Raw genomic sequence first — 13,485 nt, 5'->3', positions numbered from 1 at the left:
GGAAAATATACTCTGACTTTCATCATGAGAAAATACCAGAAAAACAAGGAATTATTTGCATTCCTAGTAAATAGCTGGAGAGAAGTAGAGAAGTTTTCAGGAAAAATCTGCAGAAAGAAGAGAGAACTCAGTGGAGCAACAAGATTATACAAACACATAGCAGCTCACAGGACACTACCAGTTACTCTGGTGGACAGAGGCTGGCAAGGAAGCCAACTTTCCAGACTAACGTGAGGACTAAGCAGTAGTCTGTCTCCACTGGTAATTTTGTCTGGGGATGAGCCTTACAGTTCCTACTGATCTTAAGTCTAGCCTAGAGAGCTGATGAGGGGAAGGACACCCAATTGACTTGTTGCTCCCCTCTTCTTCTCGCCGCCAAGAACCAACTTGTCAAGGTAGAAAACTAACCAATCTCTGATGGGCAAGCAGCTAGCTCCAAGGACAAGGAAGCTCTCTCTTTGGACAGGGAGGCTCACATCAGAGAGTAGGTAGCCTGCATCCTGTGACTTCGGGAATCCTATGATTCTATTATAGGCAGTGGCTGGGTTTTTAGACAATTAGTGATTCTGAATCCAGATGCACAGTATTCCCTGATGCTCAGAATGGACATTGCAGAGGGCTCCATGCTCATACTATGGAGCACATAGATACCTGGTATAGTTCATCCACTTGAGTGAGTGTGAAGTACATGTACAATAAGATCACCCTAGGCAATTAGTTCATCTTGGTACCGAGAAGGACACAGGCAGTAATCCTGCCAACCAGGGCAGTAATTTTCTCTCTCCTACTGATTACACAGATCTGCCACGCATAACTTGGGTGTCACCCAGGACTTTTGCCCCATACATAGCCAGAGCTCTCTGGCCCCATGCAGCACTTACTTCTGGATATCTGCTGAACATGCAGGTATTCCACTATGCCCAGACACATATTCCCAAGAACAAAGAATTCAGAAGAGATATCAACAAGTGTTTCTCCAGATGTATATAAATAAGGACAGAAATAAAAGAAACATGAATAAAGAAGACACTATGACTATCTAAAAGGAACATATAATAATTCAAATTAGTCTGAGAAGGTGAGGAGATTGATGAAATGCCTTAAAAGGAATTCAAGTAAGGTTACTCAAAAACAAAGAGAAGCAATTATATTAGTTAAAGAAACCTGCAAAACATAAATAAGAAATTCTTTTGGAAATAGAAATATTAAAGAAATCAAGCTTAAAGCTGGCACCACAGCTCACTAAGCTAATCCTCCGCCTTGCGGCGCTGGCACACAGGGTTCTAGTCCCAGTCGGGGTGCCGGATTCTGTCCCGGTTGCCCCTCTTCCGGGCCAGCTCTCTGCTGTGGCCAGGGAGTGCAGTGAAGGATGGCCCCAGTACTTGGGCCCTGCACCCCATGGGAGACCAGGATAAGTACCTGGCTCCTGCCATCAGATCCTGCCACCACGCCGGCCGCGGTGGCCATTGGAGGGTGAACCAATGGCAAAGGAAGACCTTTCTCTCTGTCTCTCTCTCTCTCACTGTCCACTCTGCCTGTCAAAAAAAAAAAAAAAAAAAAAAAAGAAATCAAGCTTAAAGTTGAGAAATGAAGAATTTGATTTCTCAAATAAAAATTACAGTGGAAATCCTGAACAGCAACTCAATGAAGCAGAACAAATAGTATTCAAGCTGGAAGAAAAAGCTTTTGAAATATCTCAGTAAGATGAAGAAAAAGAAGACGACGACGAAGACAAAGAAGAAGAAGAAGACGAAGAAGAAATTAGGAGAAGATTGGGGAAACTCTGCAAGACATTGGTTTAGGCAGACTTCTTGGATAAGATCCTAGAAGCATAGGCAATAAAAGCAAAAATAGACAAAGGGGATTATATAAAGGGAAGAAGCTTCTGCAGAGTCAAGGAAACAGTAGTAAAGTGAAGAGGTAGCTGAAAGAATGGGAGAAAATATTTCTAAACTATGAATGTGATAATGGGTTAATATACAGAATATATAAGGAGCTCAAGAAACTCAACTACAACAAAACAATTCAATCAAGAAATGGGCTAAGATCAGAGAAATGCAAATCAAAACTACAATGAGGTTTCACTTTACCCCAGGTAGAGTGGCCCTCATACAGAAATCAACAAACAATGGATGCTGGAGAGGACGTGAGGAAAAGGGCAACCTAACCCACTGTTTTGGGGAATGTAAACTGGTAAATCCACTGTAGAAAACAGTATGCAAATACCTCAATAACCTGAATAGAGACCTACCATATGACCCAGCCATTTCACTACTGGGAATTTTTTTTTTTTTTACAGGCAGAGTGGACAGAGAGAGAGAGAGATAGAGACAAAGGTCTTCCTTTGCCGTTGGTTCACCCTCCAATGGCCGCCGCGGTTGGCAAGCTGCTGCCAGCGCACCACACTGATCCGATGGCAGGAGCCAGGTACTCATCCTGGTCTCCCATGGGGTGCAGGGCCCAAGCACTTGGGCCATCCTCCACTGCACTCCCTGGCCACAGCAGAGAGCTGGCCTGGAAGAGGGGCAACCGGGACAGAATCCGGCACCCCGACCGGGACTAGAACCCGGTGTGCCGGCGCCGCAAGGCGGAGGATTAGCCTAGCGAGCCACGGCACTGGCCACTACTGGGAATTTACGCAAGGTAAAGGAAATCAGTAAACAAAAGAACTATCTGCACTCCATGTTTATTGCAGCTCAATTCACAATAGCTAAGACATGGAAGCAACCAAAATGTCCATCAACTGAAGACTGGATAAAGAAATTGTGGGATATGTACACTATGTAATACTACACAGAAGTAAAAAAGGATGAAATCTGTCCTTTGCAACAAAATGGAGCAAGCTGGAAAACCTAATACTTAGTGAAATAACCTAGTCCCAAAGAGACAAACACCATATGTTCTCCCTGATTTGGGAGAATTAATAGCGCAGCTAAAATGAAAGCTATAGAAGTGAAATAGTCACTTTAGAACTAATGTCCTCAAGAATCCTTGATCTGATTGTTGAGAGGCAGTTAACTATTGTTACTTTTTACTGTTATTCTTTTGGTTTTGTTTTATTGGTTGTTTTCTTTCTTTCTTTTCTTTTTTTTTCCTCTGTTTTCTTTTTCTCTCTCTCTGATCTCTCTACCTCAAACTATATGCTGAACTCTCTATGTAACACAGAGTTAATTATATGTATTTTAAAGCAACTGGAAAAAGATCCCAACTAAAAACAAGGGAGGAGGTAGTCTAAAATTGTAAAACAGTATACTTATGCATACAGGCATATAGACTTACCTCTCAGGGTACAGCCTAAGAACTAATCATGGGGCTCAAAAACATAAGAATTGGTGATATAAGCACCATCTTCACTGTTACAATGATCACATTAAATGTTAAAGGCAACAGATAGACTGGTCTAAGTTTAAAAGGGACGACATGAACAACATCAAGTACCTGGTAAAAATAATAGAATTAAAAAAGGAAGGAAGGACCAACATGGGAAGAAATCCACACAGCAGACTCCTAGAATGACTTTCACAGTAAATAACACTCTGACCTCAGAATCAACCCATAAGGCTTCCTGGCAGGCTGAAAGGCCTGCAAGAGCATCTCAGGTATGGAAAGACAAGACTCTATGGAAAAAAAAAGTCCTACACGGAGGATCTTTGTGAGACCTCAGAGGAAAGGAAGGGTCATCAAAGAAGGAGACACTCTTCTCTGAAGGGAGAGGAGAACATACCCTTTGCTTACGGTCGTGTCCAAATACTGACAGAGTCTGTGGTCACAAGAGGCCTCCACAGCCCTGGCAGCCTATGACAAGAGCATTGGATGATCACTGACATCATAAAAAAGAGTGTTAATTATTAAAGGAACAACAGTAGTCACTGTGCATTTGCTCCCCAGGTAGGACCTCTGTCCCTATTGAATTGCAATATAAGAATCTACTGCAAATTCTCTCCCCAACGTGTACTCTATATGTTGTGTGTGGGCATGGGGGCAAATTGTGGAAATATATGATTAGCATAGAGTAATAAAGTCTACTAAAATGATCCATATTGAAGTAGATGGGAGAAGGAATGGGAGGTTGGATGGGAGCACAGTGGGAGGCATGGGGGAAAGAACCACTGCATTCCTAAAGTTGTATCTACGTAAAAATGCATTCATTAAATAAAAAAAGAAATGGGCTAAGGATAAGAATAGGCATTTTTTCAAAGGATGAAATGCAAAAGGCCAATAGAGACATGAAAAGATGTTCAGGATCATTAGCCATTGGGGAAATGAAAATAAAAACCTTAATGAGGATCCACCTTACCCAAATTAGAATGGCTATCATTCAAAAATTAAAATAACAAAAGCTGCCAAGGATGTGGAGAATAGGTACCCTAATACACTATTGGTAGGAATGTAAACTAGTCAGCCATTATCAAAGAAAGTATGGAGATTACTCAAAAATCTAAAATAGATTTACCATATGACCCAACCATTCCCCTCCTTGGAATTTTTATCCAAAGGTAATGAAATCAGCATATGAAACAGTTATCTATATTTCCATGCTTATAGCAACTCAATTTACAATAGCCAAGATATGGAATCAACCCAGGTGTCCATCAGCTGATGACTGGATGAAGAAATTGTGATATGTGTATACACACACACACACACACACACACACACGATGGAACACTACTCAGCTGTAAAAGGTGTGAAATCCTGTTTTTCCTAACAAAATGGATGTAACTGGAGACCATTATGCTTGGTGATACAAATCAGTCCCCAAAAGACATATATATGTTTTCTCTGATATGTGGAAGTTAAATGTAGAATACAAACAAAAACAATGCATAAGAATAAAACTAATATCTTATGACTTCATTATTGTTTATATCTCTTATCTATAATTCCTGTAGTAGTCTACTTTTCACTTGTTAAAGATTATGGATAGTCATGCATCAAGCACATGATTACAAAGGAAACCTAAGGTATATTGTTAAAAAATTAAAGGGAAAAAAACACAAAGGAATGAAGGTGGGGTGATTGAAGGAGGGAAGACATTATGGTTTTCTTAGAATTCTATCTATGAAAGGGCTGGTGCTGTGGCATAGTGGGTAAAGCTGCCACCTGCAGTGCTGTCATCCCATATGGGAGCTGGTTCAAGTCCCAGTTGCTCCACTTTCAATCCAGCTCTCTGCTATGACCTGGGAGAGCAGTGAAAGATGGCCCAAGTCATTGGGTCCCTGCACCCATGTGGAAGACCTGGAAGAAACTCCTTGCTCCTGACTTCAGATTGGCCCAGCTCCGGCCATTGCAACCAACTGGGGAATGAACCAGTGGATGGAAGCCCTCTCCATATCTTCTTCTCTCTCTCTGATTCTCCTTCTCCCCCTGTGTAACTCTGACTTTCAAATTAAAAAATAAATCATAAAAAAGAATTCTATGTATGAAATACATGAAATCTGTCCTCTTTATAATAATAAAAATTTATAAAATATAAGTTACAAGGGGCAGTTACTGGTATAGCATTTAAAATGTCAGTCGGGAAGTCTATAATACATATAATAGTAACTGGGTTTATATCCATTTTCTCATCCAATTCCAGCTCTCTGCTAATGAATACCCTGAGAAGCAGCAGGTGATAGCACAAGAATTGGGTTCCTACCACTTATGTGGGACACAAGGATTGAATTCCAGGCTCCTGGCTTCCCTCAACCTCTTTCAACCTTGGCTATTGTGGACATATGCAGAGTGAATCAGCAGGTGAAAGATATTTCTGTCTCTCTGTCACCGTGTTTCTCAGCCTTTCAGTTGAATTTGGCAGGAAGTTGAATCAAAAGCAGAGGAGCCCAGACTGAAACTAGTATTCTATTGTGGAATTGTAGGCAGCTGCCCCAGATATATGGTTCTGATTTGGAATATTCTATTGAGTATTCAGACTTTGTCTAGATTTTAAACTCAGATAATATTGCAACATAACAACTGCATGAGTAGAAGCAGTTTTCCTCCCAAATGTATTAAATGTCAATCTGGGGCCGGTGCTGCGGCTCACTAGGCTAATCCTATGCCTTGTGGCGCCGGTACACCGGGTTCTAGTCCCGGTCGGGGTGCTGGATTCTGTCCCGGTTGCCCCTCTTCCGGGCCAGCTCTCTGCTGTGGCCAGGGAGTGCAGTGGAGGATGGCCCAAGTGCTTGGGACCTGCACCCCATGGGAGACCAGGATAAGTACCTGGCTCCTGCCATCAGATCAGCACGGTGCACCAGCCACAGCGTGCCGGCCATGGCAGCCATTGGAGGGTGAACCAACGGCAAAAGGAAGACCTTTCTCTCTGTCTCTCTCTCTCACTGTCCACTCTGCCTCTCAAAAAAAAAAAAAAAATGTCAATCTGGATGAATGGCCTTCAAGTTAAGTGATCAAAATCAGACCCATCAAACCTGGTTGCTTGCATATCCCCTAAAAGGATATTTACAAATTTTATCCTCTCATAAAGTTTGGGAAGAGAATCGACATATTTTATTAAATGGTTTAAAAATACTAATTTAATTTTTTAAAAATATAAAAACATTAAATAACTCTTTAAAAAGTATCCAAGATTACTAAATAAAATACATCCAATGTTAATTTGCTTGATCAGAGTATTCGTTTCCAAATATATGTGTATTATATATATGTAAAAATATCTCATTGTACACTTTAATTATATATCTAAGTAAGTGTATCTAACTCATTGGATACCTACCAATATGTACGTATTTATTTTTTTAAGATTTATTTATTTATTTATTTGAAAGTGTTACACATAGAGAGAAGGAAAGGTAGATAGTGAGAGATCTTGCTTCTACTGGTTCATTCCCCAATTGACCGCAATGACTAGAGCTGAGCTGATCCAAAGCCAGGAGCCAGGAGCTTCTTCTTGGTCTCCCATGGGGATGCTGAGGCATAAGGACTTGGGCCATCTTCCACTGCTTTCCCAGGTGATAGCAGAGACCTGGATAAGAAGTGAAACAGCTAGGAGCAGCACCCAGATGGGATCAGGCACTTCAGGTGGCAGCTTTACCTGCTACGCCAAAGCAACAGCTCCCAATATGTATTTAAATATTTATAAACAAGCTTGATTTTACATTAGCATTTTATTAGTATTTTTTAAATTTGTACTTTTATTACAGTTTCCTCATAGAATTTTATTCCAATAAATTTTTGCTTAAATGACTTACTGAACACTGTACAATACTTCTATAAAAATATGATCATCCCACATGAGAGTGGCAGAACCCCAAGTACTTGGGCCATCAATGGCTGCCTCCCAGGTGCATTAGTACAGAGCTGGAAAGGAGGGAGAGTAGCCAAGACTTGAACTGGCACTCATATGTGTTATGGACATCCCAAAGTACAGTTTTACACATTGTGCCACAATACTACCCTCCTTTTGTTCCTTTTTCAATTGACTGAAATGACGCAATGTTTCCTACTTTCTATTATATATGTGGAAAAATCAACATAATGCAATGTAAAATCCCTTCAGGTAGTCTGTGTGTTCTTTCTGGTAAATAATATCTTCTTCTTTTTAAAAAATATTTATTTATTTATTTGAAAGTCAGAGTTGTGATAGAGAGAAAGGATGGGGGGTGGGGGGAGCTGGGCCAGGTCGAAGCCAGGATCCAGGAGCTTCATCCAGGTCTTCCATGTGGGTTCAGGAGCCCAAGAACTTGGGGCCATCCTCTGCTGATCTCCTAGGCACATTAGCAAGGAACTGGATCAGAAATGGAGCAGCCAGGACTCAAACTGGTTTCAATGTGGGATACCAGTCTTGAAGGCAACAGCTTAGCCTGCTACAGCAAAACACCAGCCTCAGAGTATCTTATTCTTAAACACAATGTTTTAGATCTTGAGCTGGGGTGATATTCTAAAGGTGATTCAAATAATGATGGGAAGGATAATCGTATTACATGACTAATATGGGAGTCTCATAACTAAGATCCTAAATGTCTCCTCTTACTTAGACACTGAGCAAATGAAATGAAAATAAATAAAATTTCTCCCAGAATTAGACCCTGTTCTTTTCTATGAGCTCTCTCAAGGTTACTCTGAATTAAAAGTATAGGTACAATCCATAAAAAGGGATTAGATCAACAAAATTCTGTATAACGAACAGGCTATAAACAATATTCAGTAATAGCTTCAGCAACAAGAATCACAGAAAACCATGAATGCATATAGCATAGAATGCAAAACTAGAATAAATTTCAAATATCTCATTACAAAAAATGGTATGGTGATGAATATGTTGTACACCTGAATAATCATGATTTCTCAGTTAAAAATATTAAACTTTAAACAGAAATACATAAAAAGACTATGAAGAAAATAAATAGATAAGAACAGGCTTAAACACAGAAAAACTAGAACCACAAACATTTCAATACACTTTATTCTTCAAGCTCATGAACACTTGGAGATGAAAACTAAAATGAAAAAATAACATTTTGCTGCTTAAAGTTTGGAAGCCGCCATGTAAAGATTTTACATTACCTTATATAATCCTCACAGCTATCCTATTATCCTTATTTTACAAATGGAAAATCTGAGACATAGCTAAACTACCATCAAATAGCTATAAAATTTAAATCAGAAGTAATTTAAAATTCTCCTGCTCTTTCTACTTTATCATATGGAGTTCTTTTGCTCAATCTTAGGAAAATATAAATTGAACTTATTCTACAATAATACACAAAATTCTAAAAATACACAGAATTGTAAAATACACAGAATTCTAAAAATACACAGAATTATAGATTGTGAAGGGCCTTAAAGCTCATTTTTCCACTCAACACTTCATACCATGTAATATGTAACAAAACTGACATGTACCATAAAAGTTTAGAGACATATCCAATCTCATAATATATTTTATATCTCTCCTAGTATACTTCAATTTTCAATACTGATACAAAGAGAGAGAGGCATATATTGATACTTCATGAGTATCTGAAATTCAATCTCAGTACAACATCAAACCTAAGAAAAATAATCTCAGCTCTCTGTCCACAATCTCTTCATTTTAATTTTTCATCAAAATGAAGGTTAATTTCAGACTCTTGTATAAAAAATGAGTTCCAATAAAAAGGGTTAGTTAGAAACTTCTAATGACATTTCGCATCAAATCTATGCTATCTTCAGTGGAACTACAGCAGCTATATGGCTAAACCCATGTATAGTATACTAAAATCATAATTAACAACGGTGCACAGATCTTCAAGAAAGTTGCATTTTAATAGATAAGACTAATCTCTTATGTGGAAGGTAAATAATCAGTCTCCTTCCAGCTTAAAAAAGTATGAGCTCTACCACATGAACAGCCAATGGCTATGTTCCTGCCACATTAGGCAGGAGACAAGCATGGCTATGAGATTCCAAGTTTGCAACAGAGACACTAAAGAGATGATGAAATCAGTTAACTAGAAGTTTGGCCTTTGGAGAACTGGATTTCAATGAACAAAGAAAAACAATAATGCCTCTGAGAGATATTATCTGCTTAACAAAACTTGAGTTTTACAACCAAATAGTCTTCAACTTTGAGAAAGCAAGATTAAGTGATTTTATTGTGATAATCAGACAAAAAAGAAACTGAGTTTTAGGCAAAGAATCATGTCATCAAAATTTCAAAATGCACATTACATTTTTTCTTAAACTTTTTATATATTCAGGAATCTCCTTGTTTCATAAATATTTCTCTAATTTTTTTTTTTTTTGAGAGACAGAAACAGACAAACAGAGAACTCCCATCTTCTGGTTCATTCCTCAAATGGCCACAGCAGCAGGGACTGGAGAGGATGAAACTGAGAGCCAGGAACCCAATAGAGGTCTCCCAGATGGGTGACAGAAACCCAAACACCTGAGCCATCACAGCACCCTTACAAAGTCTGCATTAGCAGAAAGCTGGAGTCGGTGGCCAGAGCTGCACATTGAACCCAGATATCCCAAAGTGAGACATAGATACCTTAACCAGCATTTTAACATCTAGGCTGAACACTCATCCCTCCTTAACATTTTAGTGGAATTTAGCCTGAGTAAAGTACTTTAGAAACTTGACATGGGTATATTAAAGCATAGGGAGATCATTATTTCATCAACCAGCTCTTAACCTCTGCACTGGGATGAAGATAAAAAATATTGCTAGTTTATTTCTAATAAGATGCATACATGTGTGTGCTTCATATTCTAGTAGATATGTACAAAAAAGCAAGCACTACTTTATGCTCTCTAACTAGTAAATATTAGCATTTAATTTCTTCCAGCAACACATGAAACTCAAGACACAATGGAAAGAGCCTAGGTTCTCTCTCTTCTTCCTTGCTCATCATGTGATTGTGCCTCTACACTGGACATGAACTGCCTCCACAGATACCAGACAGCAGGGTTGCACAGTGTTGAGCAATAATCTACAAACTAATAACTGAAGTAAACATTCTCTTTCCCAAGAAGTTCTACTTGGTTACTTTAAAGTAACAAAAGGCAAACTACAGGTTCATATTTCCTAATGATACGACATATAATTTAAGAAAAAGAGATGCTAATGATGACTTCCAGGTTTCTAGCCTGAGTAGCATGAATAACAGAGCTTTTATTTACTGAGAAACAGGACTGAAAGGGAAAAAATCATGACTTTATTTTTGGGGTACATAAATCTGGGATGCCTATTAGATAGCTAAATGAAGAAACTATCTTCAGGGAGTGGTACATGCAAGTATAGGCTTCAGAGAAGTTGAGGCTTAAGGTGAAAATGTGGCAGTCATCAGAATTGAGATGATTCTTAAAACAACAAAACTGAATAGATGACACAGGAAATTGATAGAAAAGATTTATGAGTACCAAAAACTGGAGCATCTTTTGAAAAATACCTGTTCAAGTCTTTTGCACACTTCTTAACTGGATTTTTTCTTCTTGAGATTTTTATAGATTCTGGGTATTAATCTTTTATCAGTTTCATAGCTTGCAAATATTTTCTCCTGTTCCGTTTGTTTCCCAATCACTTTGCTGAGGGTTCTTTTGCAGTGCAAAAGCTTCTCAGATTGATATAATCCCATTTGTCTATTTTGGTTTTGATTGCTTGTACTTCTGGGATCTTTTCAAAGAATTCTTTACTTATATCAATGTCCTTCAGAGTTTCCCCAATTTTCTGCTCCAGGAATTTGATAGTATCAGTTCATAGATTTAGATCGTTCATCCATTGTGGGTTGATTTATGTATACTTTGTAAGGTAGGGGTCTTGCTTCAGACTTCTAATTGAGGAGATCCAATTTTCCCAGAACTATTTCTTGAAGACATTGTCCTTTATCCAGTGAATGATTTTAGCTCCTTTATCAAACATTAGCTCATTGTAAATGCATGTGTTGATTTCTGGAGTTTTTATTTTGTTCCATTCATCTACATGTCTATTTTTGTGCCAGTACCAGGCGGTTTTGTATACCTCCCCTGTAGTATGTCTTAAAATCTGGTACCGTGATGCCTCTGGCTTTTTTTATTGTGTAAGATAGTTTTAACCATTTGCGATCTTTTGTATTACCTTATGAGTTTTAGCATAATTTTTTCTAGATCTGAGAAGAATGTTGTTGGTATTTTTATTGGGATCATATGGAAACTGTAAATTTCTTTTGGTAGTATGGACATGTTAATAATATTAATCTTTCTGATCCATGGACATGGAAGATTTTTCCAATTTTTGTGTCTTCTATTTCTTTATTTAATGTTTTGTACTTTAATTGTAGAGAATTTTCACCTCCTGGGTTCAAGGTATTCCAAGGTATTAAATTTTTTCTGTAGCTGTTATGAATGTGATTGGTGATTAGGGATACTGGTCTATATTCTTGTTCTCTGCTGTATCTTCTTCGGATTTAGGAATTAAGTTGAAGCTTGCCTAAAAGAAGGAGTTTGGGAGGATTCACATCCTTTTAATTGTCTTGAATAGCTTCAGAAAAACTAGAATTAGTACTTTAAAAAGTCTGGTAGAATTCAGCAGTGAAGTCATCTGTTCTGGGATTTTCTTTTTTGGGAAGGATTTTATTACTGATTCAATTTCAGCCTTGGTTATTGATATGTTTAGGTTTCCTGTGTCTTCATGACATAAATTTGGTAGATTGTATGTGTACAAGAATCTATCCGTTTCTTCTAGATTTTACATTTTGTTGGCTTAATGTTCTCTGTAGTAATTCCTGATGATTCTATTTCTGTGGTATCCATTGTTACACTTCATTTTTATCTCTGATTTCATTTTTTAAAGATTTATTTATATATTTGAAAGGTAGAGATAGAGATAGGAGAAGGAGAGAGAGAGGAGGAGGGAGGGGGAGAGAGGGAGAAGCATGGAGGGGGAGGGAGGGAGGAAGGGGGGAAGGAAAGAATGGAGGGTGACAGAGAGTGGGGGGGGAATGGAAGGGGGAGGGAGGAGAGGGGGAGAAAGAGAGAGAGAGAATCTTCCATTCACTGGTTCACTCCCCTAATGGCCACAACATCTGGAGCTGGGCTGATCTGAAGCCAGAAAACAAGAGCTTCTTCCAGGTCTCCCATATGGGTGCAGGGACCCAAGGACTTGGACCTTCCTCTGCTGTTTTCCCAGGTGCATCAGCAGGGAGCTGGATCTGAAATGAAGCAGCTGGGACTTGAACTGGCACCCATATGGGATGCTGGCACTGCAGGCAGCAGCTTTACCCTCTATGCCATACACTGGCATTTCTGATTTTATTAATTTGGGTCTTCTCCCTCTTTTTTTTTTGGTTAGTGGAGCCAATCATGTATCAATTTTATTTTTTCAAAAAAGCAGCATTTCCTTTTACTGATCTTTTGTACTTTTTGTTACAATTATGTTTACTTCTCTAATTTTAATTATTTCTTCCTCGTAATTTTGGATTTGTTTTTTTTTTATTTCTTACAGGCAGAGTGGACAGTGAGAGAGACAGAGAGAAAGGTCTTCCTTTTTCCGTTGGCTCACCCCCCACTGGCCATAGCGGCTGACACACTGCAGTCAGCGCACTACGATGATCCGTAGCCAGGAGCCATGTGCTTCCCGTGGTCTCCCATGCGGGCGCAGGGCCCAAGCACCTGGGCCATCCTCCACTGCACTCCTGGGCCACAGCAGAGAGCTGAACTGGAAGAGGAGCAACCGGAACAGAATCCAGTGTCCCAACCGGGACTAGAACCTGGGGTGCCGGCGCCGCAGGTGGAGGATTAACCAAGTGAGCACTGGCCAGATTTGTTTGTTCTTTTTTTTAGGTCCCTGATATATACTGAAAGTTCATGTATTTGATGCCTTTCTAGTTTCTTGATGTATGCACCAATTGCTGTAAAATTCTCTGTTAACACTGCTTTTGTTATATCCCATATGTTTTAATATGTTGTGCTGTTATTTTCATTTGTTTCCAGAACTTTTCTGATTTCACTTCTGATATCTTGTATGACTCACTGCTTGTTCAGGAGCATGTTGTTCAGTCTCCATGCATTTGCATATGTTCTAGA

At 39.0% G+C, this 13,485-nt stretch overlaps 1 protein-coding gene across 2 annotated transcripts in view; it reads right to left on the bottom strand.

The window, feature by feature from the left end:
* Positions 1-13,485, bottom strand: part of LOC138843130 (cytosolic carboxypeptidase 6-like) — a 362,869-nt gene that overhangs the window by 255,081 nt on the left and 94,303 nt on the right. The gene's annotated exons all lie outside the window — the stretch shown is intronic.

The sequence above is a fragment of the Oryctolagus cuniculus genome, chromosome 7 (assembly GCF_964237555.1).
Source record: "Oryctolagus cuniculus chromosome 7, mOryCun1.1, whole genome shotgun sequence".
In the NCBI taxonomy this organism is placed as follows: domain Eukaryota; kingdom Metazoa; phylum Chordata; class Mammalia; order Lagomorpha; family Leporidae; genus Oryctolagus; species Oryctolagus cuniculus.
This window is presented reverse-complemented; position numbering and strand designations above follow the sequence as displayed.